Below are 16,047 nucleotides of genomic sequence, written 5' to 3'. Positions count from 1 at the left end.
AAAGTTAAATTATTGGACCATTTACTTAATTTAAATATTTTTAAATGCATGTACCCATTTTGCTTGAAGGTGTGTGCAAGTATGCTTGTATTTTTTTAAACGATAATATGGTCACATGAGCATATACTTCATTTTTTAAAAGTTTATAGTTACCCAACACAAGTTCTTATTGATTCCCTCATTCTTAACACCTGCACAGTATTTCATTTTATAATTAATGGATTATAGGTTTATTCTTTTAAAATCACTTGTGTTGTTCTCATGGTTTTTTTTTTCACTAAAAAGTGTTGCAATGCACAAAACTACAAATATAAAGAGGGTCTTCTCTGGATCTCTGTTGAAAAACTTTGAATAAAAATTACAAGTTCAAATCACACGTAAAATAAACATTTTAATTAATAGGGCTTTTATGCAAGATGCTAGTAGCAGCAGCACAGTTTTATTAATATCCCTGAATCTCTCACAAAAATTGACTGAGCAACTGGGATAACAAGGTATTAACTATGACAAAACAATGTAACAGGGTGTCATCATGAACCTTTTGTGAGGTTAAACCACAGAGACCCAGGGGAATCACCAACTGTTTTGGAAGAAGGAAAGGAAAGGAAAAAAATCTTTAATGGCTCTGGGAACTGGAAAAACTAGAAATACAATTGCTAACATCTATGTTCCTAAATTCAGAGATTCCTACTAAGCAAAAAGAACTTAGCAGATTAATCTGAGAACAGCAGCTGAGGCTGGCAGAAGGCTTCCTGAGCCTCAACTCACAGCTGAGAGTGAGGATGGCAAAAAGCAGTGCTGTGAGTGGTCTGTATCCTATGAACCCTACAAATTAACCACCCCCAAAACAAAGCCCTGTCCTAAGGAGAAACTGCAGGAAGTCAGTTATAAATTGAGTTGGGAAGGACACTGAGGCTCAAGAAAAGAGAAGCTCCAGGTTAAGATGCAAGAGAAGAAGGGAAAAGGCAGTTTTCTGCAAGTTCAAGCACAAATAATTTCTTTACCTTGTAGTTCTGGAAATACCAGGTGCCGTCTATGTAAAGCAGGAATTTTGGTTGAATATTATATAATTTTCTGACCCACTGTTACTAATCCAGTCTCCCCTGTACTCAGATCTTCCATGCTGCAGACAGACTGACAGATGCTCAGCAAATAGTAGCTAATATTTTCTAGGAAACTAGGTGCTAAACGAGCTTTCTTAAATTTCTACCTCCAGGTCTGTAAGTTGATTTGAACCATTACCAGTTCCTGGTTCTGCACAGGTTGTTGAAGGCAGGACTTCTCTCCTTCAGTGGAAACTCCACCTGCTCACAATCAACCATCCTTTCCTGCAGCCTTGAGACACTACTCAGTGTAGCACCCCTCCCAGTCTAGAATAAGCACACTCATTATCAATCTCTCTCATTTTCTGTCTTATCTCCATTCCATCTACGTACATTTTTTGTTTGTTTTTGCCAATGTTTTTAAATAAGCAACTGTACAAGCACAACAATGACAACAAAACCTTCCTCTCCCCAGTGTCGTAGTGAGCAAGGAATATATTTAACTTCAAATAAGAGGCAAAAACAAATGCTGGATAAAGCTGACAGAAAGAAATGCAACTGTAGGTGCTCTGGCGATATAGAAATGATACAACTAAGAAAAATAGAAGAAAAGGAAAAAGAAGGTATTCTGCAGAATGATTTTACTGACTGCTCATCTGTAATGCCTGGGAGTCAAAGGATACTGTTTATAGAAATGTAGGCGCACTTAATGGCATCAGGGGAAACAAAGTTAATATTATTATATCAAATTGGGGGATGAAAGATCACATAGGGAAGACAAGAAAGAGTTAATACCATTGTTCTTAGTTTAGAGACATTAGCTACTGCTAAAGAAAGAGATGATTTTATGAAATTACATAAGGTAGCCATCAGAATAAAAATTTAACTCTTCCAAATATCACAACATCAAAACAAAATCAATAAAAACAAACAAGGCAGCAAAAGAAGATATGTGCATATAGATCACAGCATAACATGCTGTAACCAAAATATAACCAAACAGAATTTACCAATAAAAGTAAGTAGGCTTGACTCTCTTATTAGAGGAAAAAAATATTGTCAGATTAAATCAAAAAGGAAAACTCAGTTCTATGCTGGATATAACATAAAGTGTTTCAGAAAGTTTAAAAATAAAAGTACAGGCAATGAATAAAAGGATCTTCTCTTCATGCGTTACAGAGTATAAAACAGTGAGTAAACACATCATACGTTTTCTCTTTTTACACTTAAACGGCTGGAGATGTTACACCACTAGTATGAATTTACTTCAGATATGTAACAGATACACTTTTATGTGATTAGAAACAGAAATGATAACAGTTAAGGAGAAAACAACATCTGCATTGACGCTAGGAAGAAAGAGCCATTGTTGGGTACATAGTGATCACATTACCATGGAGCAATCTGTTCCCAGCTGAAATTTCCTTGCCCTTCTACTGAAATCATGTACGATTCTGCAAACGTAATGTTTACTTCCCACAAATCAGTCATTAGCTCTGCTATTGTTGTCCACACAGAATAAGCATCAGACCTAGATTTAGCTGTTGTATCAGTAAGAGTCTTATTTGGCCCTTTCCAGAGGCTGTTATTTCTATTATATTTTGGATAATTTGTCTATTTCCAGACAAATAATTTTTCCAGAATGTGATGAGTAGATACACTTTGATCCATATGAAAAGACCCTTTGGTAGAGATCCAGGGATTGAGTTTATTTTTAATCACTGTAGCATCTTGGTCAGGTTGAGAAACAGATCACCTTTATATTTCCCTGGCATGTGAGCAGGGCTAGACTTAGTGTGAAAATGCTTGAAAGTTTATAGTATTTTAGAAATTTTATTTACTTTGTGTCTCTTTGTCAAAATAAAATTAATGCTGCAAAGCTATATTAAATGAATTACTTTGAGATGGTCTCTTCCCCCTTCTTCTAATGAGAGGATATCCACAGATATGTCAGGAGCTTGCTTTACCTAGAAATGTGTTGAGGGCCACAGGTTTGGGTTCACCTAGGAACGTTTAGGGACACCTTCCCAAGTTGTTGTTGAAGAGTGGGGTAAATGTAAGTTAGAATTAGGCTCACAGAGGCCAGATGAGAGCATCATGTCACCCCAGAAACACAGCATATACCTAGGAGAACTGTTCTCAGTATCAATGTCTTAAGCACTGTAAGATTGACTATAGACCAAGACAGTAACTACATATATGTATAGTTATATATATTAACTATATATATGTACTTAATAAAATCAGTTAATATATACACATATATTTATTTATTTATTAACTTATTTTTCTTTTTATCTTGAGACAGCGTCTTGCTCTGTCACCTAGGCTGGAGTGCAGTAGTGCAATTACAGCTCACTGCAGCCTTGACCTCTGGGGCTGAAGCTCTCTTCCTGCCTCAGCCTCCTAAAGCGCTAGGATTACAGGTGTGAGCCACCTTACCTGGCCCAGGGCAATAACTATGCAATGCTTATATAATTTGGAGCAAAAAAATATTTGAAATATGTATGCATTGCTTTTTAACCTTTTCTATTGATTTACTTTATTAAATACTGAATAGAAACAATATATTTATAAAATATTTATAATATATATATAGAATAAGCACACAATGAACACTTGTGTCTCCAGTCTTGGTTTAAGAAATTAAGCCAAAAGTAATCATAAGTGCTTATGATTACTTTTGAAGTCACCTGTACAACTTTTGCTGACTACATCCCCTTCTTCAACACTCTAATGATGGCCACTGTGGGCACTGTGTATATTGAATTGTGTTTTATTTTAATACTGTGTGCACTACATTGTTTTTACTAGCTGCATGCTATTGCATTTAGTGAGCATAATGAATTATATCAGTATAATTCACTTTTGTCATTTCATTGTTTCAGCTTTTCTGTACTAATTATTGCCAATATATTTCTACTGGCATAAAAACAGACACACAGGACAATGGAGCAGAATGGAGATCTCAGACATAAATCTACACATTTACAAACAACTCACCTCTGACAAAGGCATCAAGAACATACACTGGGCAAAGAACAGTCTTTTCAATAAATAATCCTGGGAAAACTGAATAACTAAATGAAGAAGGATAAAATTAAACCCCTCTTACCATATACAAAAATCAAATCGAATAAAAATAGATTAAAGACTTGAATCTAAGATCTGAAACTATGAAGCTACTAAAAGAAAGCATAGGAGAAATGCTCCAGGACATTGGTACGGGCAGATTTTTTTGCGTAAGACCTCAGAAGCACAGGCAACAAAGGCAAAAATAGACAATGGGATTATATCAAGCTAAAAAGCCTCAAGCAAAGGAAATAATCAACAAAGTGAAGTGCCAACCACAGAATGGGACAAAATATTTTCAAACTATCCATCTGATAAAGGAGTAACAACTACAATATATAAAGAGCTCAAACAACTCAATAATAATCAAAAAATCTGATTGAAAAATGGGCTACTGAAGAGGCTGAGGTAGGAGGATTTCTTAATCCCAGGAGTTTGAGGTTACAGTGAGCTATGATTAAGCCACTGCCCTTTATCTTGGGTGACACAGCAAGACCTTGCTTCTAAAAAAATAGTTAAAAATATATAAATAAATACAATTTTTTAAAAAAAATGGGCAAAAGATCTGAACAGATATTTCTCAAAAGAAGACATACAAAAGGCCAATAGGAAGATGAAAAAATGTTCAATATCACTAATCATCAAGCAAATGCAAATCAAAACCACAATGCAATATCAGCTCACGTTGGTTGAAATGGCTTGTATCAAAAAGACAGGCAATAACAGATGCTGGCAAAGATGTGGAGAAAGGGGAACACTAGTACACTGTTGGTGGGAATCTACATTAATGAAGCCACTATGGAGAACTGTATGGAGGTTCCTCAAAAAAGTAAAACTAGAGCTACCATGTGGTCCAGCAATTTCACTACTGGATATATATCCAAAACAAAGGAAATCAATGTATCAAAGACATCTCTACATGCCCATGTTTATTGCAGCACTATTCACAATAGCCAAAATATGGAATCAACATAAGTGGTCATCAACAAATAAACAGATTTTAAAAGTCATATATATACATCATGGAATACTACTCAGATACAAAGAAGAATGAAATTCTGTCATTTGCAGCAACATAAGTGGTGCTGGCCATTTCGCTTAACGTAATGAACATAGGCCATTATGTTAAATGGAATGAGCTAAGCACAGAAAGGCAAATATCGCATGTTGTCACTTATATGTGGCCAGTGAAAAAGTGGATCTCAGGAAGATAGAAAGTAAATTGGTGGTTGCTAGAGGCCAGCAAGGGGAGTGGGAGGAGGAGTTGAAGAAAAGCAAACATAAATGTATTTATCACCACTAAACTGGCCTCTAAAAATGTACAGATGGTAAATTATATATATATACATTTTTATCTCAATAAAAAAATTAAAAATACTCTGTTGTGTGTTTATAGGGCATATGTACAAGACTTTCTCTAGGGTTGTATCAGTTTTCTTTGTTTTTATTATTATACTTTAAGTTTTGGGGTACATGTGCACAACGTGCAGGTTTGTTACATATGTATACATGTACCATGTTGGTGTGCTGCACCCAGTAACTCGTCATTTAACATTAGGTATATCTCCTAATGCTATCCCTCCCTCCTCCCTCCATGCCACAACAGGCCCCAGTGTGTGATGTTCCCCTTCCTGTGTCCATGTGTTCTCATTGTTCAATTCCCACCTATGGGTGAGAACGTGCGGTGTTTGGTTTTTTGTCCTTGCCATAGTTTGCTGAGAATGATGGTTTCCAGTTTCATCCATGTCCCTACAAAGGACATGAATTCATCATTTTTTATGGCTGCATAGTATTCCACGGTGTATATATGCCACATTTTCTTAATCCAGTCTATCGTTATTGGACATTTGGGTTGGTTCCAAGTCTTTACTATTGTGAATAGTGCCGCAATAAACATACGTGTGCATGTGTCTTTATAGCAGCATGATTTATAATCCTTTGGGTATATACCCAGTAATGGGATGGCTGGGTCAAATGGTATTTCTAGTTCTAGATCCCTGAGGAATTGCCACACTGACTTCCACAATGGTTGAACTAGTTTACAGTCCCACCAACAGTGTAAAAATGTTCCTATTTCTCCACATCCTCTCCAGCACCTGTTGTTTCCTGACTTTTTAATGATCTACTCATCTGACAAAGGGCTAATATCCAGAATCTAAAATGAACTCAAACAAATTTACAAGAAAAAAGCAAACAACCCCATCAACAAGTGGGCGAAGGATATGAACAGACACTTTTCAAAAGAAGACATGTATGCAGCCAAAAGACACATGAAAAAATGCTCATCATCACTGGCCATCAGAGAAATGCAAATCAAAACCACAATGAGATACCATCTCACACCAGTTAGAATGGGTTGTATCAGTTTTCTATTCCTGCTATAACAATTTACTACAAACTTAGTGGCTTAAAAGAACACATTTTTATAAGCTTTTAGCCTGTTTTAAAACACACACACAAACTTATTATCTTAGAGTTGTTTTGGTTAGAAATCTGGTATGGCTCTCATTGAACTAACATCAAGATGTTGGCAGGCTGCATTTCTTTCTGAAGGCTCTAAGAGAGAATCTGGGTTGTTGGCAGAATTCAGTTCCTTGTGGTTGTAGGATTGAGATCCTCGGTTTCTTCCTGGTTGTAAACTTTGGGTCATTCCCAGCTTCTAAAGGTCACTGGCTTTCCTTGGCTTGTGGCCCCCTTCCACTGTTTTAAAAGCCAGTAATAGCAGGCTACATCTTTCTCATACTGCCATCTGTCTGAATCTCTGCATCCAGAAAATATTCTCTGCTCTCAAGGAATTATGAGATTAGATTGGACTCACCAAGATAATTCAAGGTAATTTCCCCATTTCAATGCCCTTAATGGTAATCACATCTGCAAAGCCCCTTTTAGCATATAACTTAGCATGTTCACCTTATCTGAAGACTGGGATGTGGCTGCCTTTGGTGGGGGGCAGATGCCTAACCCAAAGATACACAACTTGCAGATATACAACTAGTTCATGGAGATTAAACATTTTCAAATCTACAAGAAAATGTTTTCTAAAATGAGCATCTCTTGTTAGATTTTCACCAGTACTGTATCAGAATTATATTTACTTCATAATATTGCCAATACTGACATCAGATATTTAATTTTCTCATCAGTTCAGGATAATGTGACATTGTGAATAATATATTTGTTCATTCATTCAACAAACTTTTTTATCATATACCACCGATATGCTGGACAGTGTCATGGATCCTAAAAATATAGCTGTTATTATTATTTTTTTAAACAATGTCCCTGCTGCAATACAGCTTCTATTCTTTGGGACAGGCAGACAGTAATTGAGATACATAAATCCAAGGTCAAATTGGGGGAAAAATTGGATTGGAGAGCTCAGGATCTGGCCCCAGAGAAAGGCAGAGGGAGAGGGGACCCAGTTCAGAATCTCAGTGCGTCCACACCAAACAATTCCATGAGGCCTGAGGAGATGGAACTGAAAGGTTTGTCTGACATCACAAGAGACAGAAACCTGAGCCCCATTTTCATCTCTCTCCTGACAATGTTCCTGGCTTGATTTCCTCCTTCCAGCAGAGACAAGAATCAGGGAGCACACCCTGAGGGGTAACATTTTTTTTCAGGGGCTTATCCTGGGGCTCCTGGTGAGAACCTGAGTCTGTCGCTGACCACGGCAGCCCAGCATGGTCCCCAGTGCGTGGCCCAAGGCCAAGATTCTGTACCTCCATCCTGGAGGCAGAAGAAATGCCTGGGGGAAAATGAGAGGTTTTAGTTGGTTGGCACTGGGTGAGACCAAGGAGAGCTTTTAAAGCTGTGTGTCCTGGGGTCGGGCGCGGTGGCTCACGCCTGTAATCCCAGCACTTTGAGAGGCCGAGGCGACAGATCACGAGGTCAGGAGATCAAGACCATCCGACCATCCTGGCTAACACGGTGAAACCCCGTCTCTACTAAAAACACAAAAAATTAGCCGGGCGTGGTGGCAGGTGCCTGTAGTCCCAGCTACTCGGGAGGCTGAGGCAGTAGAATGGTGTGAACCCGGCAGGCAGAGCTTGCAGTGAGCAGAGATCGCCCCACTGCACTCCAGCCTGGGCAACAGAGCGAGACTGTCTCAAAAAAAATAAAAATAAAATAAAAATAAAAAAACTGTGTGTCCTTTGTTTGCTTGTTTATTCATATTTTGCAGATTTTTGATGTCAAAATATTTTCATAGTCAAGAGTATTAATAAAGAATGAATTCTCTGTTATAAAAAACCCAAATAGTGAAGGTATTTACCAAGAGGTTAGATTCTATCTTTGGTTTTTTGTTTTTTGCCCCGTAGTTAAAAAAGATAGTTTTATTGTATGGATATTCTACAGTTAGTGTATCTTTTCACCTCTTGATGGACATTTGGGTTGCTTCCAGTTGTTTTTGCTATTTCAAATAAAGTTGCTATGAATGTCCAACTGTTTGGACATACGCTTTCATTTGTCTTGGGTAAATACGCAGGATTTGAATGACTAGGTGGTGTGATATGTTTAACTTTTAAAGAAACCGACAAAGTGTCTATACTGTTTAATATTTCCAGCAGCGGTGTATGAGCATTCCAGTTCCTTTATGTTCTCACCAACGTTTAGTATGGTCAGTCTTTCAAATTTTAGCTATTCTAATAGGGATGTAGCGGTATCTTATTGTTGTTTTAATTTGCATTTCTCTAATGATGAATGATGTTGAACATCTTTCAATGTGCTTATTTATCATCCATCTGTCTTCTATGGTGAAATGTCTGTTCAGATCTTTACATTTGTGTTGGACTATGTGTTTTCTTATATTGAGTCCTGAGAGTTCTTTGTATATTTTGGATAACAAATATATCTTCACCAGATATAGCTTTTGTAAATATTTACTCCTAGTCTACGACTTGTCTTTTTATTCTCTTGATAGTGTTTTTCACAGGTCAGATTAATTTTTATATAAATCATTTATTTTATTTTTATTATTTAAAATTTTATATTTTTAAAATTTATTTTTAATTTCCTTTTTAAAAGGTAAATACAATTTTAAGTGAAATGATGCAAAATTTTATTTAAAATTAAAGGTATGTAAAAGTGTTGATATATACTAAAAAACTGAATAAGTAAGAAGGTAGTTGGCCGTCACAGTAGGAGTGAAGTGAAAAGCTTCCCCTTTCACCCTCTGACGATTACCCGAAATGAACTGACCATACACAGATTAATAAGAGAAAGGGCATACAAACTTACTTAACCTGCATAAACATGAGAGCCGTACACAAAGTATAAGACTTGAAGATGGCTCAGATCTTAAATGCTCTCCTCATAGGCAACAGATATATAGACCCAGGATGCAGACATTATTTTGTAAATAATTTCCTTAGGAAGCTGGATGGGACAGACAAATTACGGAAAGGTGAGAGAACTGCACAGGAAAAAATTTGTCTTTGTCACTTTAATCTTATCATTACTAGACAATATTTATGAACATTTTAGAATAATATATTTTTAAGCCCAAACCTCACCAAACGTTTTTTCTAAAACAAATACTTTTTTTTGTTGTTTGTTTGTTTTTGATACTGTGTCTCACTCTGTCACCCAGGTATGGAGTGCAGTGGCACAACCATGGCTCACTGCAGCCTTGACCTTCTGGGCTCAAGCGATTCTCCTACCTCAGCCTTCCAAGTAGCTGGGCTACAGGCATGCACCATCATGCCCTGGTAATTAAAAAAAAAAAAATTTGTTTTAGAGACTGGGTCTCATTATGTCTCCTTGGCTGGTCTTGAACTCCTGGACTCAACTGATTCTCATGCTTTGGCTTCCCAAATGATTGGGATTATACGTGTAAGCCACAGTCCCTGACCACATATTTCTATACTTCACTGAGGAAAGGAAGGTGCTAGGAAAACTGGTTAAGAAATATTTTTTAAAAAGCTATTAGTAGTGTTTTGTTTTGTTTTATTTTATTTTTAAATGATAGATTGATTTTTGAAATGGGGGTCTCACTATGTTGCCCAGGCTAGTTTCACATTCCCAGGTTCAAGCAAATACCCCTGCCTCAGTCTCCCAAGTAGCTGGGATGGCAGGTGTGTGACTCCATACCCAGCTCCATTAGTAGTGTTTTTAAAAATTATGGGCCACTGGATAAGAATAATAATTATTTTTTTAATTAAAGATTATTTTTAAAAAAGCACATTTGTAGAAAATTACTGGCATAATCTGCCTAAATATATATATCTATATATACATATTGAAAAAAGTTTGCTCTGAACAAAAAGAAATACATTCAACACACACACACACACACACACACACACACACACACACACACACAATGGAAGATTTAGAGACCAGGCAATAATTTTCACTCAATCCAAAGACAATGCAATCCCAGAGCTGAATATTTAGGTGAAAAATATATCAGGAAAGGGAGGCATTCAGATTTAATTATCATGTTTTGGCAGAGTTAGGATGTGAGTTTTCATTTAAAAGTATTCTTTATTAGTTTTTTCTGCTATTGTGGTTTCTGTATTGTTACTATGCAATTTATAAACTAAATAGTAAATGAGAGAAAAGTGATTTTCAAAGAAGCTGGCTTGGGAACAGGTACTATACTGGGAAGATGAAAGGTTTCACTTAATGACTGGTACCTGTGCCACTCGGGTTATTTTGACTGTTAACCTTTTAGCAAGAGGTTTTTCTTTTAAAAGACATCCATTAATATTTGAGAAGCTAGTGCAATAGTACACATTGAGGCCCACATACCACATGTCAAATATTTAAAAGGCATATTTCTAGCTAACCACTGTACATACATATTTTTTCTCTCTTTTTTTTATTTTAGTTTTTTTCCTTGTCAGCAATTTAATTTTATGTGCACACATATCTTCTATCATCCCACTTTGACAAATAATATTATACCCTCAAAATGATGTGGAAGGCTAGGTTGGAATTTAGAATCATAGAACCTTGTAATTATACAGGCAAGTTTCTTCCTGGGAAAAAATAAAACAGGAAGAAAAGGCTGGGGAGCCTGTGGTTCGGGCAGGAAATTCAGGGATCCCTTATAGCAGCATCTCTAGTACTTGGGAACTGAACAGACTTCTCGGCCTGTGAGGCTGGACTGGGCCCTTCTGGAGGACACAACAGAGAAGTTATCTACTGCCTTTGCTCCCAGGGCCCAGGCAACACTTTTACCCTCCATTGCTTGTTTCTGAAGTTAAGGGGAGGCTACAGTGTTCTGTCTAGTGACCTCGACAGAGAAAGGGTTCTCCTGCAACCACTCATTTTTTACTTTACTTCTTCCTGAATTGCCTGGACCCACTCCTCCTCCATCTGACTGGCTCTGTGCACTGATGTTATAGTCAGGAGATTTTTGGGAATTGTGGCTTCTAAAAATGTACACCCGACTCTACCCATAGCTGGCTCTGTGAACCTACGCACCTGCTCCACTGTGTCTGCTTCTCATAGAGACACTCTTCCTGCTGAGTCTCTGACCTCTGCTCCTAGATCCAAATGGCATCTCCTGCCCTATCCCTGTATGGCTTAACCTAGGGAAACTCTTTCCCAGAGGAATCAGGTAAAGAGACAGTGGCTGAGCTGCTTACAGGTTTAAAGGAGACATCCTGGAATTTAGGACTCCGCCCTTCCTTTCTGTCTCCCTGGCAGCTCCTGCTGCTTCTCAAAGTTTAGCTTTGTCTCTCATCCAGCTCAGACTGTTGCTGGTCCTGATGGCCTCTGCTTAGCTGTATTAGTATGTTCTTGCATTTCTATAAAGAAATACATGAGAAATACCTTTAGTTGGCTCATGGTTCCATAGGGTATACAGGAAGCATGGTGGTTTCTGCTTCTGGGGAGGCCTCAGGAAACTTTTACTCAAGGTGCAGGGCAAAAAAAAAAGCTACCAGCACCGTAATGTGGAGTCCTGATCCCTGAGCTAACTTCATAGTATTACCTCTACAGCAAGCGTCGGTGAGAACATAGATATATTTCTTAAGTGAGTACACAATTTACAGAAGAGGAACTACCCTCCCAAACCAAAACAAAAATGTCCTAATTATAATTTACCAGCAAACCTAGGTTGCTTCTGTGAAATGATCTCATTTGCTGAGTTTTAAAATTGACTAAATTTCCCAATTTCCAAATGAAAATATTTAGTTACCTTGTCTTGCTATGTGTTTTTGGTTAATATGATGATTAATTTTTGGCCTATTACTTAATATATTCCATGACTATTGATATGGAGTATAAGGACTCACAAAGTAGTTTTCAGATGTCTTTAATTTTTTTACTTAGTGTAGATCCTATAAATGGATTAGGAGTATTCTATTAACTCCCATGTATTCAGAAATCGAATTGGAGTGGTAAATTCTATTTGAGGTAACAAGGGATATCAAAGGAAAAAAAATTATTTTGTGACTATGTCTTCTATATGTAAATTTTTCATGCATCTTTACCAATGGCTTATACTAAAGACATTTTCTGGATCATGGGTGATAGACAGAAGACATGTGGTTAAGTGGCATTGTGTACACTACTGCATTTTATCATCTTGTTTATTTTTAAATATTTAATTCTCTTGAGGATGTTTTGTTAACCAGTACATCACCAGGTTAACAGTCTCTGGAACACTAAACTTACCAGAAAATACTTGTTGATTGAATTAGCAAGAAAACAACATTAGAAAACAGTGGTGGCTTGTTTTTGTCTGTTGCAGTATCTTGGAGAGTAAAGCCTAACTCTTTAATTTTGGCCAAAGATATTAAGAAATAACTGAGAACTACCTTTAGTTGGCTCATGGTTCCATAGGCTATACAGGAAGCATGGTGGTTTCTGCTTCTGGGGAGGCCTCCAACACTTACTGGCAGGGTAATTTTGAAGAAGTCATGATAAGATGGTTGTTAACAATTAAATGAAATAATCAAAGTGGAAGAGCTTAGTTAGCTGTCTTCCCTAAATGAATCACTGGCAAGTAAGAGTGTGACTGATTTTCCTATCAGTCAGGACTCACCCCTTGAAGGTATAGGAGGGTGAACCTCTGAAGACCATAAAATTTAGGGAACACTAACACCTCAAAAAACTCTGTAAACTTCCTTCCTTCTTTTCTTCCTTCCTTCTCTCTCTCTCTCTCTCTTTCTTCCTTTCTTTCTTTTCTTTCTTTGTTCATTTTTAAGACAGAGTCTTGCTCTGTCACTCAGGCTAGAGTGTAGCGGCTGGATTATGGCTCACTGCCGCCTTGACCTCCTGGGCTCAAGCAATCCTCTCACCTCAGCCTCCCTAGTAGCTGGGACTATAGGCATGCTCAGGTAATTTTTTTCCTCTTTTTTTTTTTTTTTTTTTTGTAGAGACAGGGTCTCATCATGTTGCCCAGGCTGGTCTTGAAGTCCTTGGATCAAGCATTCCTGCTGCCTCAGCCTCCCAAAGTGCTGGATTACAAGCGTGAGCCACTGTGCCCAGCCTTAAGTTTTTTTTCATACAGGAGGAAAGAATTTGGGAAAGTAGGTGTGTGTGTGTGTTCGTTAGGGAGCCAACACATTTTTCTGCAAAGCTTGAATTCTGTGCCTCAGTTTTTCATTTTCGTTATGTGTAAAATAAAATTCTATCCTGCTATAGATTTAAACTTGTGAGCTGATCCTACTCAAAACCTGATTCAAACTTTGCATAGATCTTTGTCTCTCTATGGCATAAGAATAAATTCTTCTGGGTTTCTTCCCTCAGAAAAATGGACTTAGACTTCCCACAAGCATTCCAGAAAGAACTCACCTGCCTCATCTGCCTGAATTACCTCATAGACCCCATCACTATAGGCTGCTGGCAGAGTTTCTGTAGGCCCTGCCTCTGCCTTTGCTGGGAAGAAGCCCACACTCCTGCCCTGCATGCAGGGAACCGTCACAGCAGGAAGATTTCAAAACCGATATTCTTCTGAAGAATCTAGTGTCCATTGTGAGAAAAGCCAGACTCTGGCAATTCCTGAGCTCTAATGAACAAATGTGCGGGATCCACAGGGAGACAAAGATGTTCTGTGATGTGGGCAACAGCCTGCTCTGTTTTCTGTGTTCTATCTCGCAGGAACACTGGGGCACAGAAACACTGGCCCACTGAAGGGGAAGCAAAGAAATACTGTGTAAGTGATGACTCTGAGAGCACTTTGAAAGCTGGAGGGCAGCACAGGTAAAGAGATTAGGAGGAAGATGAAGAGCATGAGGATTAATCTATTCTTTCTTGAGTGTCATGTACTGCCTAGGTATCAATGATATAACTGTTATCCTGCTATGAAATCTACTCATAAGTGGCTCATATAACTTATATGCATTCATCATAACGCAAGAAATCCTCTGACTGCTCCTACCATCATGACCCCTAGCCATGATATGACTTGTCTCCACACTAGCAGAAACTAATTGAGTCCCTATATTATATATATATATAATTTTTATATGATTTATAAAATATATCATATAAAATATAAATATATAAATGTTTGTACAATATATTATACATTATATATTTTATATATGTTTCATATTTTATATATAATTAATATATGTTTTATATATTTTATAGATGTACTTTATATATTTATATATAATATACATTATATATAAATATATATTTTATATATTATATATTATATGTTATATATAAATATATATTTATATATTGTATATATAATATATAATATATAAATATATACTATATATTGTATATATAATATTTATTTATATATAAATATATACTTTATATATTGTATATGATATATATCAATATATACTTTATATATTGTATATAAAATATATATTATATTAATATATAATTTATATATTAATATATATAATATATAAATATATACTTTATATATTTATATATAATATAAATATATACTTTATATATTTATATAATATATAATATATACAATATATACTTTATATATTTATATAATATATATTATATATACATATATACTTTATATATTGTATATATAATATATAATATATAATATATAATATATACTTTACATATTGTATATATAATATGTATTATATATAAAATATATACTTTATATATTGTATATATAATACATATTATATATGAATATATACTTTATATATTGATATATAATACATATTATATATACAATATATACTTTATATATTGTATATATAATATATTATATATACAATATATACTTTATTTATTGTATATATAATATATATAAATATATACTTTATATATTGTATATATAATACATATTACATATAAATATACACTTTATATATTTATATATAATACATATTATATATAAATATAAACTTTATATATCGTATATATAATACATAATATATAAAAATATATATACTTTATATATTGTATACATAATACATATTATATATAAATATATACTTTATATATTGTATACATAAAACATATTATATATCAATATATACTTTATATATCGTATACATAATACATATTATATATAAATATATACTTTATATATTATATATATAATATATAATATATAAATATATACATTTATATATTGTATATATAATATATGTTATATAAATATATACATATATATTGTATATATATAGAATAAATACTTTATATATTATATATTTATATATGATATATACTTTATATATTGTATATATATTTATATCTGATATATACTTTATATATTATATATATTTATATATGATATATACTTTATATATTGTGTATATATTTATATATGATAAATATTTTATCTATTGTATCTATATTTATATATAATATATAATTTATATATTGTATATGTACTTATATATTATATATAATTTATATATTATATTATATATTATCTATAATTTATATATTATATTATATATGATATATAATTTGTATATTTTTATATTTATATATAATATATATTTTATATAAAATATAAACATAAATATTTTTA

This window comes from Pan paniscus, chromosome 9 (assembly GCF_029289425.2).
Source record: "Pan paniscus chromosome 9, NHGRI_mPanPan1-v2.0_pri, whole genome shotgun sequence".
Classification (NCBI taxonomy): Eukaryota; Metazoa; Chordata; class Mammalia; order Primates; family Hominidae; genus Pan; species Pan paniscus.
Note: the sequence above shows the minus strand (reverse complement) of the source record.